The following is a 12608-nucleotide window of genomic DNA, read 5'->3' on the forward strand; positions in this document are numbered from 1 at the left end:
GTAGTCAGTAGTAGGACAGTAGTCAGTAGTTGGACTGTATTCAGTAGTTGGACAGTAATCAGTGGTGGGACAGTAATCAGTGGTGGACAGTAATCAGTGGTAGGACAGTATTCAGTAGTGGGACAGTATTCAGTGGTAGGACAGTAATCAGTGGTAGGACAGTATTCAGTAGTTGGACAGTAATCAGTGGTAGGACAGTAATCAGTAGTAGGACAGTAATCAGTGGTGGACAGTAATCAGTGGTGGACAGTAATCAGTGGTAGGACAGTAGTCAGTAGTGGGACAGTAATCAGTGGTGGACAGTATTCCGTGGTAGGACAGTAATCAGTAGTGGGACAGTAATCAGTAGTGGGACAGTAATCAGTGGTGGACAGTATTCCGTGGTAGGACAGTAATCAGTGGTAGGACAGTAATCAGTAGTAGGACAGTATTCAGTGGTAGGACAGTAATTAGTGGTAGGACAGTAATCAGTGGTAGGACAATAATCAGTAGTGGGACAGTAATCAGTGGTGGACAGTATTCAGTGGTAGGACAGTAATCAGTAGTGGGACAGTAATCAGTAGTGGGACAGTAATCAGTGGTAGGACAGTAATCATTGGTAGGACAGTAATCAGTGGTAGGACAGTAATCAGTGGTAGGACAGTAATCAGTGGTAGGACAGTATTCAGTAGTGGGACAGTAATCAGTAATGGGACAGTAATCAGTAGTGGGACAGTAATCAGTGGTAGGACAGTATTCAGTGGTAGGACAGTAATCAGTAGTAGGACAGTAGTCAGTGGTAGGACAGTAATCAGTGGTAGGACAGTAGTCAGTGGTAGGACAGTATTCAGTGGTAGGACAGTAATCAGTGGTAGGACAGTAATCAGTGGTAGGACAGTATTCAGTGGTAGGACAGTAATCAGTGGTAGGACAGTAATCAGTGGTAGGACAGTATTCAGTGGTAGGACAGTATTCAGTGGTAGGACAGTATTCAGTGGTAGGACAGTAATCAGTGGTAGGACAGTAATCAGTGGTAGGACAGTATTCAGTGGTAGGACAGTAATCAGTAGGACAGTAATCAGTAGTAGGACAGTAGTCAGTAGTAGGACAGTAGTCAGTAGTTGGACTGTATTCAGTAGTTGGACAGTAATCAGTGGTGGGACAGTAATCAGTGGTGGACAGTAATCAGTGGTAGGACAGTATTCAGTAGTGGGACAGTATTCAGTGGTAGGACAGTAATCAGTGGTAGGACAGTATTCAGTAGTTGGACAGTAATCAGTGGTAGGACAGTAATCAGTAGTAGGACAGTAATCAGTGGTGGACAGTAATCAGTGGTGGACAGTAATCAGTGGTAGGACAGTAGTCAGTAGTTGGATAGTAATCAGTAGTGGGACAGTAATCAGTGGTAGGACAGTAATCAGTAGTGGGACAGTAATCAGTGGTAGGACAGTAATCAGTAGTGGGACAGTAATCAGTGGTAGGACAGTAATCAGTGGTAGGACAGTAATCAGTGGTGGACAGTAATCAGTGGTAGGACAGTAATCAGTGGTAGGACAGTATTCAGTGGTAGGACAGTAATCAGTAGTGGTACAGTAATCAGTGGTAGGACAGTAATCAGTGGTAGGACAGTAGTCAGTGGTAGGACAGTAGTCAGTAGTAGGACAGTAATCAGTAGTAGGACAGTAATCAGCGGTAGGACAGTAATCAGTAGGTGGACAGTATTCAGTGGTAGGACAGTAATCAGTAGTAGGACAGCAATCAGTGGTAGGACAGTAATCAGTATTAGGACAGCAATCAGTGGTGGACAGTATTCCGTGGTAGGACAGTAATCAGTAGTGGGACAGTAATCAGTAGTGGAACAGTAATCAGTGGTGGACAGTATTCCGTGGTAGGACAGTAATCAGTGGTAGGACAGTAATCAGTAGTAGGACAGTATTCAGTGGTAGGACAGTAATTAGTGGTAGGACAGTAATCAGTGGTAGGACAATAATCAGTAGTGGGACAGTAATCAGTGGTGGACAGTATTCAGTGGTAGGACAGTAATCAGTGGTAGGACAGTAATCAGTAGTGGGACAGTAATCAGTAGTGGGACAGTAATCAGTGGTAGGACAGTAATCATTGGTAGGACAGTAATCAGTGGTAGGACAGTAATCAGTGGTGGGACAGTAGTCAGTGGTAGGACAGTAATCAGTGGTAGGACAGTAATCAGTGGTAGGACAGTATTCAGTAGTGGGACAGTAATCAGTAATGGGACAGTAATCAGTAGTGGGACAGTAATCAGTAGTAGGACAGTAATCAGTAGTAGGACAGTAATCAGTGGTAGGACAGTATTCAGTGGTAGGACAGTAATCAGTAGTAGGACAGTAGTCAGTAGTAGGACAGTAATCAGTGGTAGGACAGTAATCAGTGGTGGGACAGTAATCAGTGGTGGACAGTAATCAGTGGTAGGACAGTATTCAGTAGTGCGACAGTATTCAGTGGTAGGACAGTAATCAGTGGTAGGACAGTATTCAGTAGTTGGACAGTAATCAGTGGTAGGACAGTAATCAGTAGTAGGACAGTAATCAGTGGTGGACAGTAATCAGTGGTAGGACAGTAGTCAGTAGTGGGACAGTAATCAGTAGTGGGACAGTAATCAGTGGTAGGACAGTAATCAGTAGTGGGACAGTAATCAGTGGTGGGACAGTAATCAGTGGTGGGACAGTAATCAGTGGTGGGACAGTAATCAGTAGTGGGACAGTAATCAGTAGTGGGACAGTAATCAGTGGTAGGACAGTAATCAGTAGTGGGACAGTAATCAGTGGTAGGACAGTAATCAGTCGTAGGACAGTAATCAGTAGTGGGACAGTAATCAGTAGTGGGACAGTAATCAGTGGTAGGACAGTATTCAGTGGTAGGACAGTATTCAGTGGTAGGACAGTAATCAGTGGTAGGACAGTAATCATTGGTAGGACAGTATTCAGTGGTAGGACAGTATTCAGTGGTAGGACAGTAATCAGTAGTAGGACAGTAATCAGTGGTGTACAGTATTCAGTAGTAGGACAGTATTCAGTAGTAGGACAGTAATCAATGGTAGGACAGTAATCATTGGTAGGACAGTAATCAGTGGTAGGACAGTAATCAGTAGTAGGTCAGTAATCAGTGGTGTACAGTATTCAGTGGTAGGACAGTAATCAGTGGTAGGACAGTAATCAGTGGTAGGACAGTATTCAGTGGTAGGACAGTAATCAGTGGTGTACAGTATTCAGTGGTAGGACAGTAATCAGTGGTGTACAGTATTCAGTGGTAGGACAGTAATCAGTGGTAGGACAGTAATCAGTAGTAGGACAGTAATCAGTGGTAGGACAGTATTCAGTGGTAGGACAGTAATCATTGGTAGGACAGTAATCAGTAGTAGGACAGTAATCGGTGGTAGGACAGTAATCAGTGGTAGGACAGTATTCAGTGGTAGGACAGTAATCAGTAGTAGGACAGTAATCAGTGGTGTACAGTATTCAGTGGTAGGACAGTAATCAGTGGTAGGACAGTAATCAGTAGTAGGACAGTAATCAGTGGTGTACAGTATTCAGTGGTAGGACAGTAATCAGTGGTAGGACAGTAATCAGTGGTAGGACAGTAATCAGTGGTGTACAGTATTCAGTGGTAGGACAGTAATCAGTGGTAGGACAGTATTCAGTGGTAGGACAGTATTCAGTGGTAGGACAGTAATCAGTAGTAGGACAGTAATCAGTGGTGTACAGTAATCAGTGGTAGGACAGTAATCAGTGGTAGGACAGTAATCAGTGGTAGGACAGTAATCAGTGGTGTACAGTATTCAGTGGTAGGACAGTAATCAGTGGTAGGACAGTATTCAGTGGTAGGACAGTATTCAGTAGTAGGACAGTAATCAGTGGTAGGACAGTATTCAGTGGTAGGACAGTATTCAGTGGTAAGACAGTATTCAGTGGTAGGACAGTAATCAGTGGTGTACAGTATTCAGTGGTAGGACAGTAATCAGTGGTAGGACAGTATTCAGTGGTAGGACAGTAATCAGTGGTAGGACAGTATTCAGTAGTAGGACAGTAATCAGTGGTAGGACAGTAATCAGTAGTAGGACAGTAATCAGTGGTGGACAGTAATCAGTGGTAGGACAGTAATCAGTGGTAGGACAGTATTCAGTGGTAGGACAGTATTCAGTGGTAGGACAGTAATCAGTGGTAGGACAGTATTCAGTAGTAGGACAGTAATCAGTGGTAGGACAGTAATTAGTGGTGTACAGTAATCAGTGGTAGGACAGTAATCAGTGGTAGGACAGTAATCAGTGGTAGGACAGTATTCAGTAGTAGGACAGTAATCAGTGGTAGGACAGTATTCAGTGGTAGGACAGTATTCAGTGGTAGGACAGTAATCAGTGGTAGGACAGTATTCAGTAGTAGGACAGTAATCAGTAGTAGGACAGTAATCAGTGGTGTACAGTATTCAGTGGTAGGACAGTAATCAGTGGTAGGACAGTAATCAGTGGTAGGACAGTAATCAGTGGTGTACAGTATTCAGTGGTAGGACAGTAATCAGTGGTAGGACAGTATTCAGTGGTAGGACAGTATTCAGTAGTAGGACAGTAATCAGTGGTAGGACAGTATTCAGTGGTAGGACAGTATTCAGTGGTAAAACAGTATTCAGTGGTAGGACAGTAATCAGTGGTGTACAGTATTCAGTGGTAGGACAGTAATCAGTGGTAGGACAGTATTCAGTGGTAGGACAGTAATCAGTGGTAGGACAGTATTCAGTAGTAGGACAGTAATCAGTGGTAGGACAGTAATCAGTAGTAGGACAGTAATCAGTGGTGGACAGTAATCAGTGGTAGGACAGTAATCAGTGGTAGGACAGTAATCAGTAGTAGGACAGTAATCAGTGGTAGGACAGTATTCAGTAGTAGGACAGTAATCAGTGGTAGGACAGTATTCAGTGGTAGGACAGTATTCAGTGGTAGGACAGTATTCAGTGGTAGGACAGTAATCAGTGGTAGGACAGTATTCAGTAGTAGGACAGTAATCAGTGGTAGGACAGTAATTAGTGGTGTACAGTAATCAGTGGTAGGACAGTATTCAGTAGTAGGACAGTATTCAGTAGTAGGACAGTAATCAGTGGTAGGACAGTAGTCAGTGGTAGGACAGTATTCAGTGGTAGGACAGTAAACAGTAGTAGGACAGTATTCAGTAGTAGGACAGTAATCAGTGGTAGGACAGTATTCAGTGGTAGGACAGTATTCAGTGGTGTACAGTATTCAGTGGTAGGACAGTAATCAGTGGTAGGACAGTATTCAGTGGTAGGACAGTAATCAGTGGTAGGACAGTAATCAGTAGTAGGACAGTAATCAGTAGTAGGAGAGTAATCAGTGGTAGGACAGTATTCAGTGGTAGGACAGTAATCAGTGGTAGGACAGTAATTAGTGGTAGGACAGTAATCAGTGGTAGGACAGTAATCAGTGGTAGGACAGTATTCAGTGGTAGGACAGTAATCAGTGGTGGGACAGTAATCAGTAGTAGGACAGTAATCAGTAGTGGGACAGTAATCAGTGGTGGACAGTATTCAGTGGTAGGACAGTAATCAGTGGTGTACAGTATTCAGTGGTAGGACAGTAATCAGTGGTAGGACAGTAATCAGTAGTAGGACAGTAATCAGTGGTAGGACAGTATTCAGTGGTAGGACAGTATTCAGTAGTGGGACAGTAATCAGTATTAGGACAGTAATCAGTGGTAGAACAGTATTCAGTGGTAGGACAGTAATCAGTGGTAGGACAGTATTCAGTGGTAGGACAGTAATCAGTGGTAGGACAGTATTCAGTGGTAGGACAGTATTCAGTGGTGGGACAGTAATCAGTAGTGGGACAGTAATCAGTGGTAGGACAGTAATCAGTGGTGTACAGTATTCAGTGGTAGGACAGTAATCAGTAGTGGGACAGTAATCAGTGGTAGGACAGTAATCAGTAGTAGGACAGTAATCAGTGGTAGGACAGTAATCAGTGGTAGGACAGTAATCAGTGGTAGGACTGTAATCAGTAGTAGGACAGTAATCAGTGGTGTACAGTATTCAGTGGTAGGACAGTAATCAGTGGTAGGACAGTAATCAGTAGTAGGACAGTAATCAGTAGTAGGACAGTAATCAGTGGTAGGACAGTAATCAGTAGTAGGACAGTAATCAGTGGTGTACAGTATTCAGTGGTAGGACAGTAATCAGTGGTAGGACAGTAATCAGTAGTAGGACAGTAATCAGTGGTGGACAGTATTCAGTGGTAGGACAGTAATCAGTGGTAGGACAGTAATCAGTGGTAGGACTGTAATCAGTAGTAGGACAGTAATCAGTAGTAGGACAGTAATCAGTGGTGTACAGTATTCAGTGGTAGGACAGTAATCAGTGGTGGACAGTAATCAGTAGTAGGACAGTAATCAGTGGTAGGACAGTATTCAGTGGTAGGACAGTAATCAGTGGTAGGACAGTAATCAGTAGTGGGACAGTATTCAGTAGTAGGACAGTAGTCAGTAGTAGGACAGTAATCAGTGGTAGGACAGTATTCAGTAGTAGGACAGTAATCAGTGGTAGGACAGTATTCAGTAGTAGGACAGTAGTCAGTAGTAGGACAGTAATCAGTGGTAGGACAGTAATCAGTAGTAGGACAGTAGTCAGTAGTAGGACAGTATTCAGTAGTAGGACAGTAGTCAGTAGTAGGACAGTAATCAGTGGTAGGACAGTAGTCAGTGGTAGGACAGTAATCAGTAGTAGGACAGTAATCAGTAGTGGGACAGTATTCAGTAGTAGGACAGTAGTCAGTAGTAGGACAGTAATCAGTGGTGTACAGTATTCAGTAGTAGGACAGTAATCAGTGGTGGACAGTAATCAGTAGTAGGACAGTATTCAGTGGTAGGACAGTAATCAGTGGTAGGACAGTAATCAGTGGTAGGACAGTATTCAGTGGTAGGACAGTAATCAGTGGTGGACAGTAATCAGTAGTAGGACAGTAATCAGTGGTGGACAGTATTCAGTGTCGGGACATTACGGTGCAGTAAACTCCAGTGCACCCACGTACAGTACCAAACATTATACCATCTCACACAATTCCCTGTAAGCGCCTCTTACCTCAGTAAGGCTCATCCTGGGCCTCCTGGTTCATGGGTAGAATACAAGGCTTGCAGTGAAGTCTGACACAAAACAGCTTTCTGTCACAGGCTGTGGAGCCGCATGAGGAGCCCTCTGGGCGCTGTGATGGCGGCCATTAGACAGACATATAGCATGATAACACGACCTCACAAAAGATGACGACTGAGCAGATCATCAGCCGGAATGTTACTGACTGTATCAGTCATAATTATGTGTAATAATGGACGGGGGGAACACGGAGCTCACAGGAGCAGTAAGAGGCGGTGCAGCACACGTACAGCCAGATACGGCTCCTCACCACCCCCATCCACCTGCGTCTCCTGCTGCTCCGCACCGTCATGTCCCGACCTGTCCCGTCTACTGCTGGGTCTGAGCTCAGCTTCTAGTGTCTCCACTGACGGGACGGACAAGCTCCAGCCTGCAGAACCCAGACTGTCCTCCACATGAAGAGCTCTGCACCTACCCTGCCTCACAACAGGGCTCCCCTAATGTACAGTATATATAGAATCCTGTATTATCCTCCAGAGCTGCCCTCACTATTCTGCTGATGCAGTCACTGTGTACATACATTACATTACTGATCCTGAGTTACCTCCTGTATTATACTCCAGAGCTGCGCTCACTATTCTGCTGATGCAGTCACTGTGTACATACATTACATTACTGATCCTGAGTTACATCCTGTATTATCCTCCAGAGCTGCACTCACTATTCTGCTGATGCAGTCACTGTGTACATATGTAGCGCCCCGAGGGTTCGGTTGCTACAGGGGTATTGCACCTCAACCAGAGGTGTGATATTCCACTCCCAGGTAAGGATGGAGTGTGGATCAGGGCTCAGTTAGCTGCATACATACACTTACACACTCCCCATTTCTGGGGGACAGCTCGACGGTGCTCCCATTTATTGCAGGCACAACTGTCCATGTCCCTGGCTGGAGTGGGGAGGGGGGAGAGAACCCAATGATGTAGGAGCAGAGGGGACGGTTTCTGGAGCATAGGAAGAAGCTCATTGGGTGCAGGTCACCTGAGCTCAGACACAGAGGCAGATAAAAGGTGGGAGCCATCTTTAGTCAGTGGTCAGTTGAGAGAAGTAGTTCAGCCAGAGAGGGCTGACTGGGAGCTGTGGCTCAGCCTGAGCTCAGCTCCACGAGGCAGGCCTGGGGAGAAGGCCGGGGCCAGAGAGGAGAAGAGAAGAAGGAGAAGGAAGGAAAGAGGACAGACAGAGGAGTAGAAAGGCTCCAGAAACGAGAAGGCAGAAGGGACCCTAACAGAGAGCAGAACGGACAGCAACCGTTACAAGCCCGCGTTATATCGGGTGAAGGGTCAGGCTGTGGAAGGGTACCGGATTCCCAAGTTGGTGGAGGTAAATTATCCCTCAGCCAAAAACCGGAGGTCGTGATCATCTATTGGTGCGACCCCTCGCTACACCCGCTAGGAAGGCACCACATAGGGTCAGGGAAACTGGCGCCAAGTTTCACCAAGAGAAGGCCCGAGGCAGCTGGACAGAAGCGTGGTCACTGGTGGGGCACGAGAGGTCAGAGAAAGGATAGAAGGGGGTCCTGTGCCATACTCCTGAACTACCTGGGGGTTGATCGAGCCCCTCACCTGGTGGAAGCAGCATGGCTTGGGCAGTCATTGCTGACAGAAGTGACTTGGATACCAACTGTGAGTAAAAGGCCTGAACTGCACCATTGGATTCTGTTATTTATGCTGCGCCGGCACCACCACCCCCAGCATCCTCGCACATTGCGCTGAGGCTATACTCTTCCCGTGGAGCGTTATCCTATCCCTGTGCTGCACACCAACACCAGCCTCAGCGGTCTGCCTTGCAGCGGCGGTCATCCCTGACCGCAATCCACGGGTGGCGTAGTCGGACATTCATAACTCTACAAAAAGACTGCAACAGCATTTGGTCTGACCACCCTGAGCCACGGGATCGGGTTGCCACTACTACCCCCATCATCACTGAAGGCCGGTTCCGGGTGCCCCATGGCCCAGGGGGCGAGTCACATACATTACTGATCCTGAGTTACATCCTGTATTATCCTCCAGAGCTGCACTCACTATTCTGCTGGTACAGTTACTGTGTACATACATTACATTACAGATCCTGAGTTACATCCTGTATTATACTCCAGAGCTGCACTCACTATTCTGCTGGTGCAGTCACTGTGTACATACATTACATTACTGATCCTGAGTTACATCCTGTATTATACCCCAGAGCTGCACTCACTATTCTGCTGGTGCAGTCACTGCGTACATACATTACATTACTGATCCTGAGTTACATCCTGCATTATACTACAGAGCTGCACTCACTATTCTGCTGGTGCAGTCACTGTGTACATACATTACATTACTGATCCTGAGTTACATCCTGTATTATACTCCAGAGCTGCACTCACTATTCTGCTGGTGCAGTCGCTGTGTACATACATTACTGATCCTGAGTTACCTCCAGTATTATACTCCAGAGCTGCACTCACTATTCTGCTGGTGAAGTCACTGTGTACATACATTACATTACTGATCCTGAGTTACCTCCTGTATTATACTCCAGAGCTGCACTCACTTTTCTACTGGTGCAGTCACTGTGTACATACATTACATTACTGATCCTGAGTTACATCCTGTATTATCCTCCAGAGCTGCACTCACTATTCTGCTGGTGCAGTCATTGTGTACATACATTACATTACTGATCCTGAGTTACATCCTGTATTATCCTCCAGAGCTGCACTCACTATTCTGCTGGTGCAGTCACTGTGTTCATACATTACATTACTGATCCTGAGTTACATCCTGTATTATACTCCAGAGCTGCACTCACTTTTCTACTGGTACAGTCACTGTGTACATACATTACATTACTGATCCTGAGTTACATCCTGTATTATCCTCCAGAGCTGCACTCACTATTCTGCTGGTGCAGTCATTGTGTACATACATTACATTACTGATCCTGAGTTACATCCTGTATTATCCTCCAGAGCTGCACTCACTATTCTGCTGGTGCAGTCACTGTGTTCATACATTACATTAATATAGGATGTAACTCAGGATCAGTACACTCCAGAGCTGCACTCACTATTCTGCTGGTGCAGTCACTGTGTAAATACATTACATTACTGATCCTGAGTTACATCCTGTATTATCCCCCAGAGCTGCACTCACTATTCTGCTGGTGCAGTCACTGTGTTCATACATTACATTACTGATCCTGAGTTACATCCTATATTACACTCCAGAGCTGCACTCACTATTCTGCTGGTGCAGTCACTGTGTATATACATTACATTACTGATCCTGAGTTACATCCTGTATTATACTCCAGAGCTGCACTCACTATTCTGCTGGAGCAGTCACTGTGTACATACATTACTGATCCTGAGTTACATCCTGTATTATACTCCACAGCTGCGCTCACTATTCTGCTGGTGCAGTCACTGTGTACATACATTACATTACTGATCCTGAGTTACATCCTGTATTATACTCCAGAGCTGCACTCACTATTCTGCTGGTGCAGTCACTGTGTACATACATTACATTATTAATCCTGAGTTACCTCCTGTATTATACTCCAGAGCTGCACTCACTATTCTGCTGGTGCAGTCACTGTGTACATACATTACATTACTGAGTTACATCCTGTATTATACTCTAGAGCTGCACTCACTATTCTGCTGGTGCAGTCACTGTGTACATACATTACATTACTGATCCTGAGTTATATCCTGTATTATACTCCAGAGCTGCACTCACTATTCTGCTGGTGCAGTCACTGTGTGCATACATTACATTACTGATCCTGAGTTACATCCTGTATTATACTCCAGAGCTGCACTCACTATTCTGCTGGTGCAGTCACTGTGTACATACATTACATTACTGATCCTGAGTTACATCCTGTATTATACTCCAGAGCTGCACTCACTATTCTGCTGGTGCAGTCACTGTGTACATTCATTACATTAATGATCCTGAGTTACATCCTGTATTATACTCCAGAGCTGCACTCACTATTCTGCTGGTGGAGTCACTGTGTACATTCATTACATTAATGATCCTGAGTTACATCCTGTATTATACTCCAGAGCTGCACTCACTATTCTGCTGGTGCAGTCACTGTGTACATACATTACATTACTGATCCTGAGTTACCTCCTGTATTATACTCCAGAGCTGCACTCACTATTCTGCTGGTGCAGTCACTGTGTGCATACATTACATTACTGATCCTGAGTTACATCCTGTATTATACTCCAGAGCTGCACTCACTATTCTGCTGGTGCAGTCACTGTGTGCATACATTACATTACTGATCCTGAGTTACATCCTGTATTATACTCCAGAGCTGCACTCACTATTCTGCTGGTGGAGTCACTGTGTACATTCATTACATTAAAGATCCTGAGTTACATCCTGTATTATACTCCAGAGCTGCACTCACTATTCTGCTGGTGCAGTCACTGTGTACATACATTACATTACTGATCCGGAGTTACACCCTGTATTATACTCCAGAGCTGCACTCACTATTCTGCTGGTGCAGTCACTGTGTATATACATTACATTACTGATCCTGAGTTACATCCTGTATTATACTCCAGAGCTGCACTCACTATTCTGCTGGTGCAGTCACTGTGTACATACATTACATTACTGATCCTGAGTTACATCCTGTATTATACTCTAGAGCTGCACTCACTATTCTGCTGGTGCAGTCACTGTGTACATACATTACATTACTGATCCTGAGTTATATCCTGTATTATACTCCAGAGCTGCACTCACTATTCTGCTGGTGCAGTCACTGTGTGCATACATTACATTACTGATCCTGAGTTACATCCTGTATTATACTCCCGAGCTGCACTCACTATTCTGCTGGTGCAGTCACTGTGTACATACATTACATTACTGATCCTGAGTTACATCCTGTATTATACTCCAGAGTTGCACTCACTATTCTGCTGGTGCAGTCACTGTGTACATACATTACATTACTGATCCTGAGTTATATCCTGTATTATACTCCAGAGCTGCACTCACTATTCTGCTGGTGCAGTCACAGTGTACATACATTACATTACTGATCCTGAGTTACATCCTGTATTATACTCCCGAGCTGCACTCACTATTCTGCTGGTGCAGTCACTGTGTACATACATTACATTACTGATCCTGAGTTACATCCTGTATTATACTCCAGAGTTGCACTCACTATTCTGCTGGTGCAGTCACTGTGTACATACATTACATTACTGATCCTGAGTTACATCCTGTATTATACTCCAGAGCTGCACTCACTATTCTGCTGGTGGAGTCACTGTGTACATTCATTACATTAATGATCCTGAGTTACATCCTGTATTATACTCCAGAGCTGCACTCACTATTCTGCTGGTGCAGTCACTGTGTACATACATTACATTACTGATCCTGAGTTACACCCTGTATTATACTCCAGAGCTGCACTCATTAGTC

The 12608-nt window shown here is 44.8% G+C and overlaps 1 protein-coding gene across 5 annotated transcripts in view; it reads right to left on the bottom strand.

Annotated features, from left to right (window-relative positions):
• STON2 (stonin 2) overlaps positions 1-12608 on the bottom strand; it is a 279054-nt gene that overhangs the window by 150149 nt on the left and 116297 nt on the right. The window contains exon 1 of one of the 5 annotated variants that reach the window (XM_073638158.1): positions 7093-7386. The exons of the other annotated variants lie outside the window; for them this stretch is intronic. The gene's annotated coding sequence lies outside the window, so the exon portion shown is untranslated. Of the gene's footprint in view, positions 1-7092; positions 7387-12608 lie in introns of those variants that run through there. 5 annotated transcript variants of the gene reach the window in all.

Source organism: Phyllobates terribilis, unplaced genomic scaffold, assembly GCF_046119375.1.
Source record: "Phyllobates terribilis strain yellow unplaced genomic scaffold, ASM4611937v1 Scaffold_7__3_contigs__length_470593459, whole genome shotgun sequence".
NCBI lineage: Eukaryota > Metazoa > Chordata > Amphibia > Anura > Dendrobatidae > Phyllobates > Phyllobates terribilis.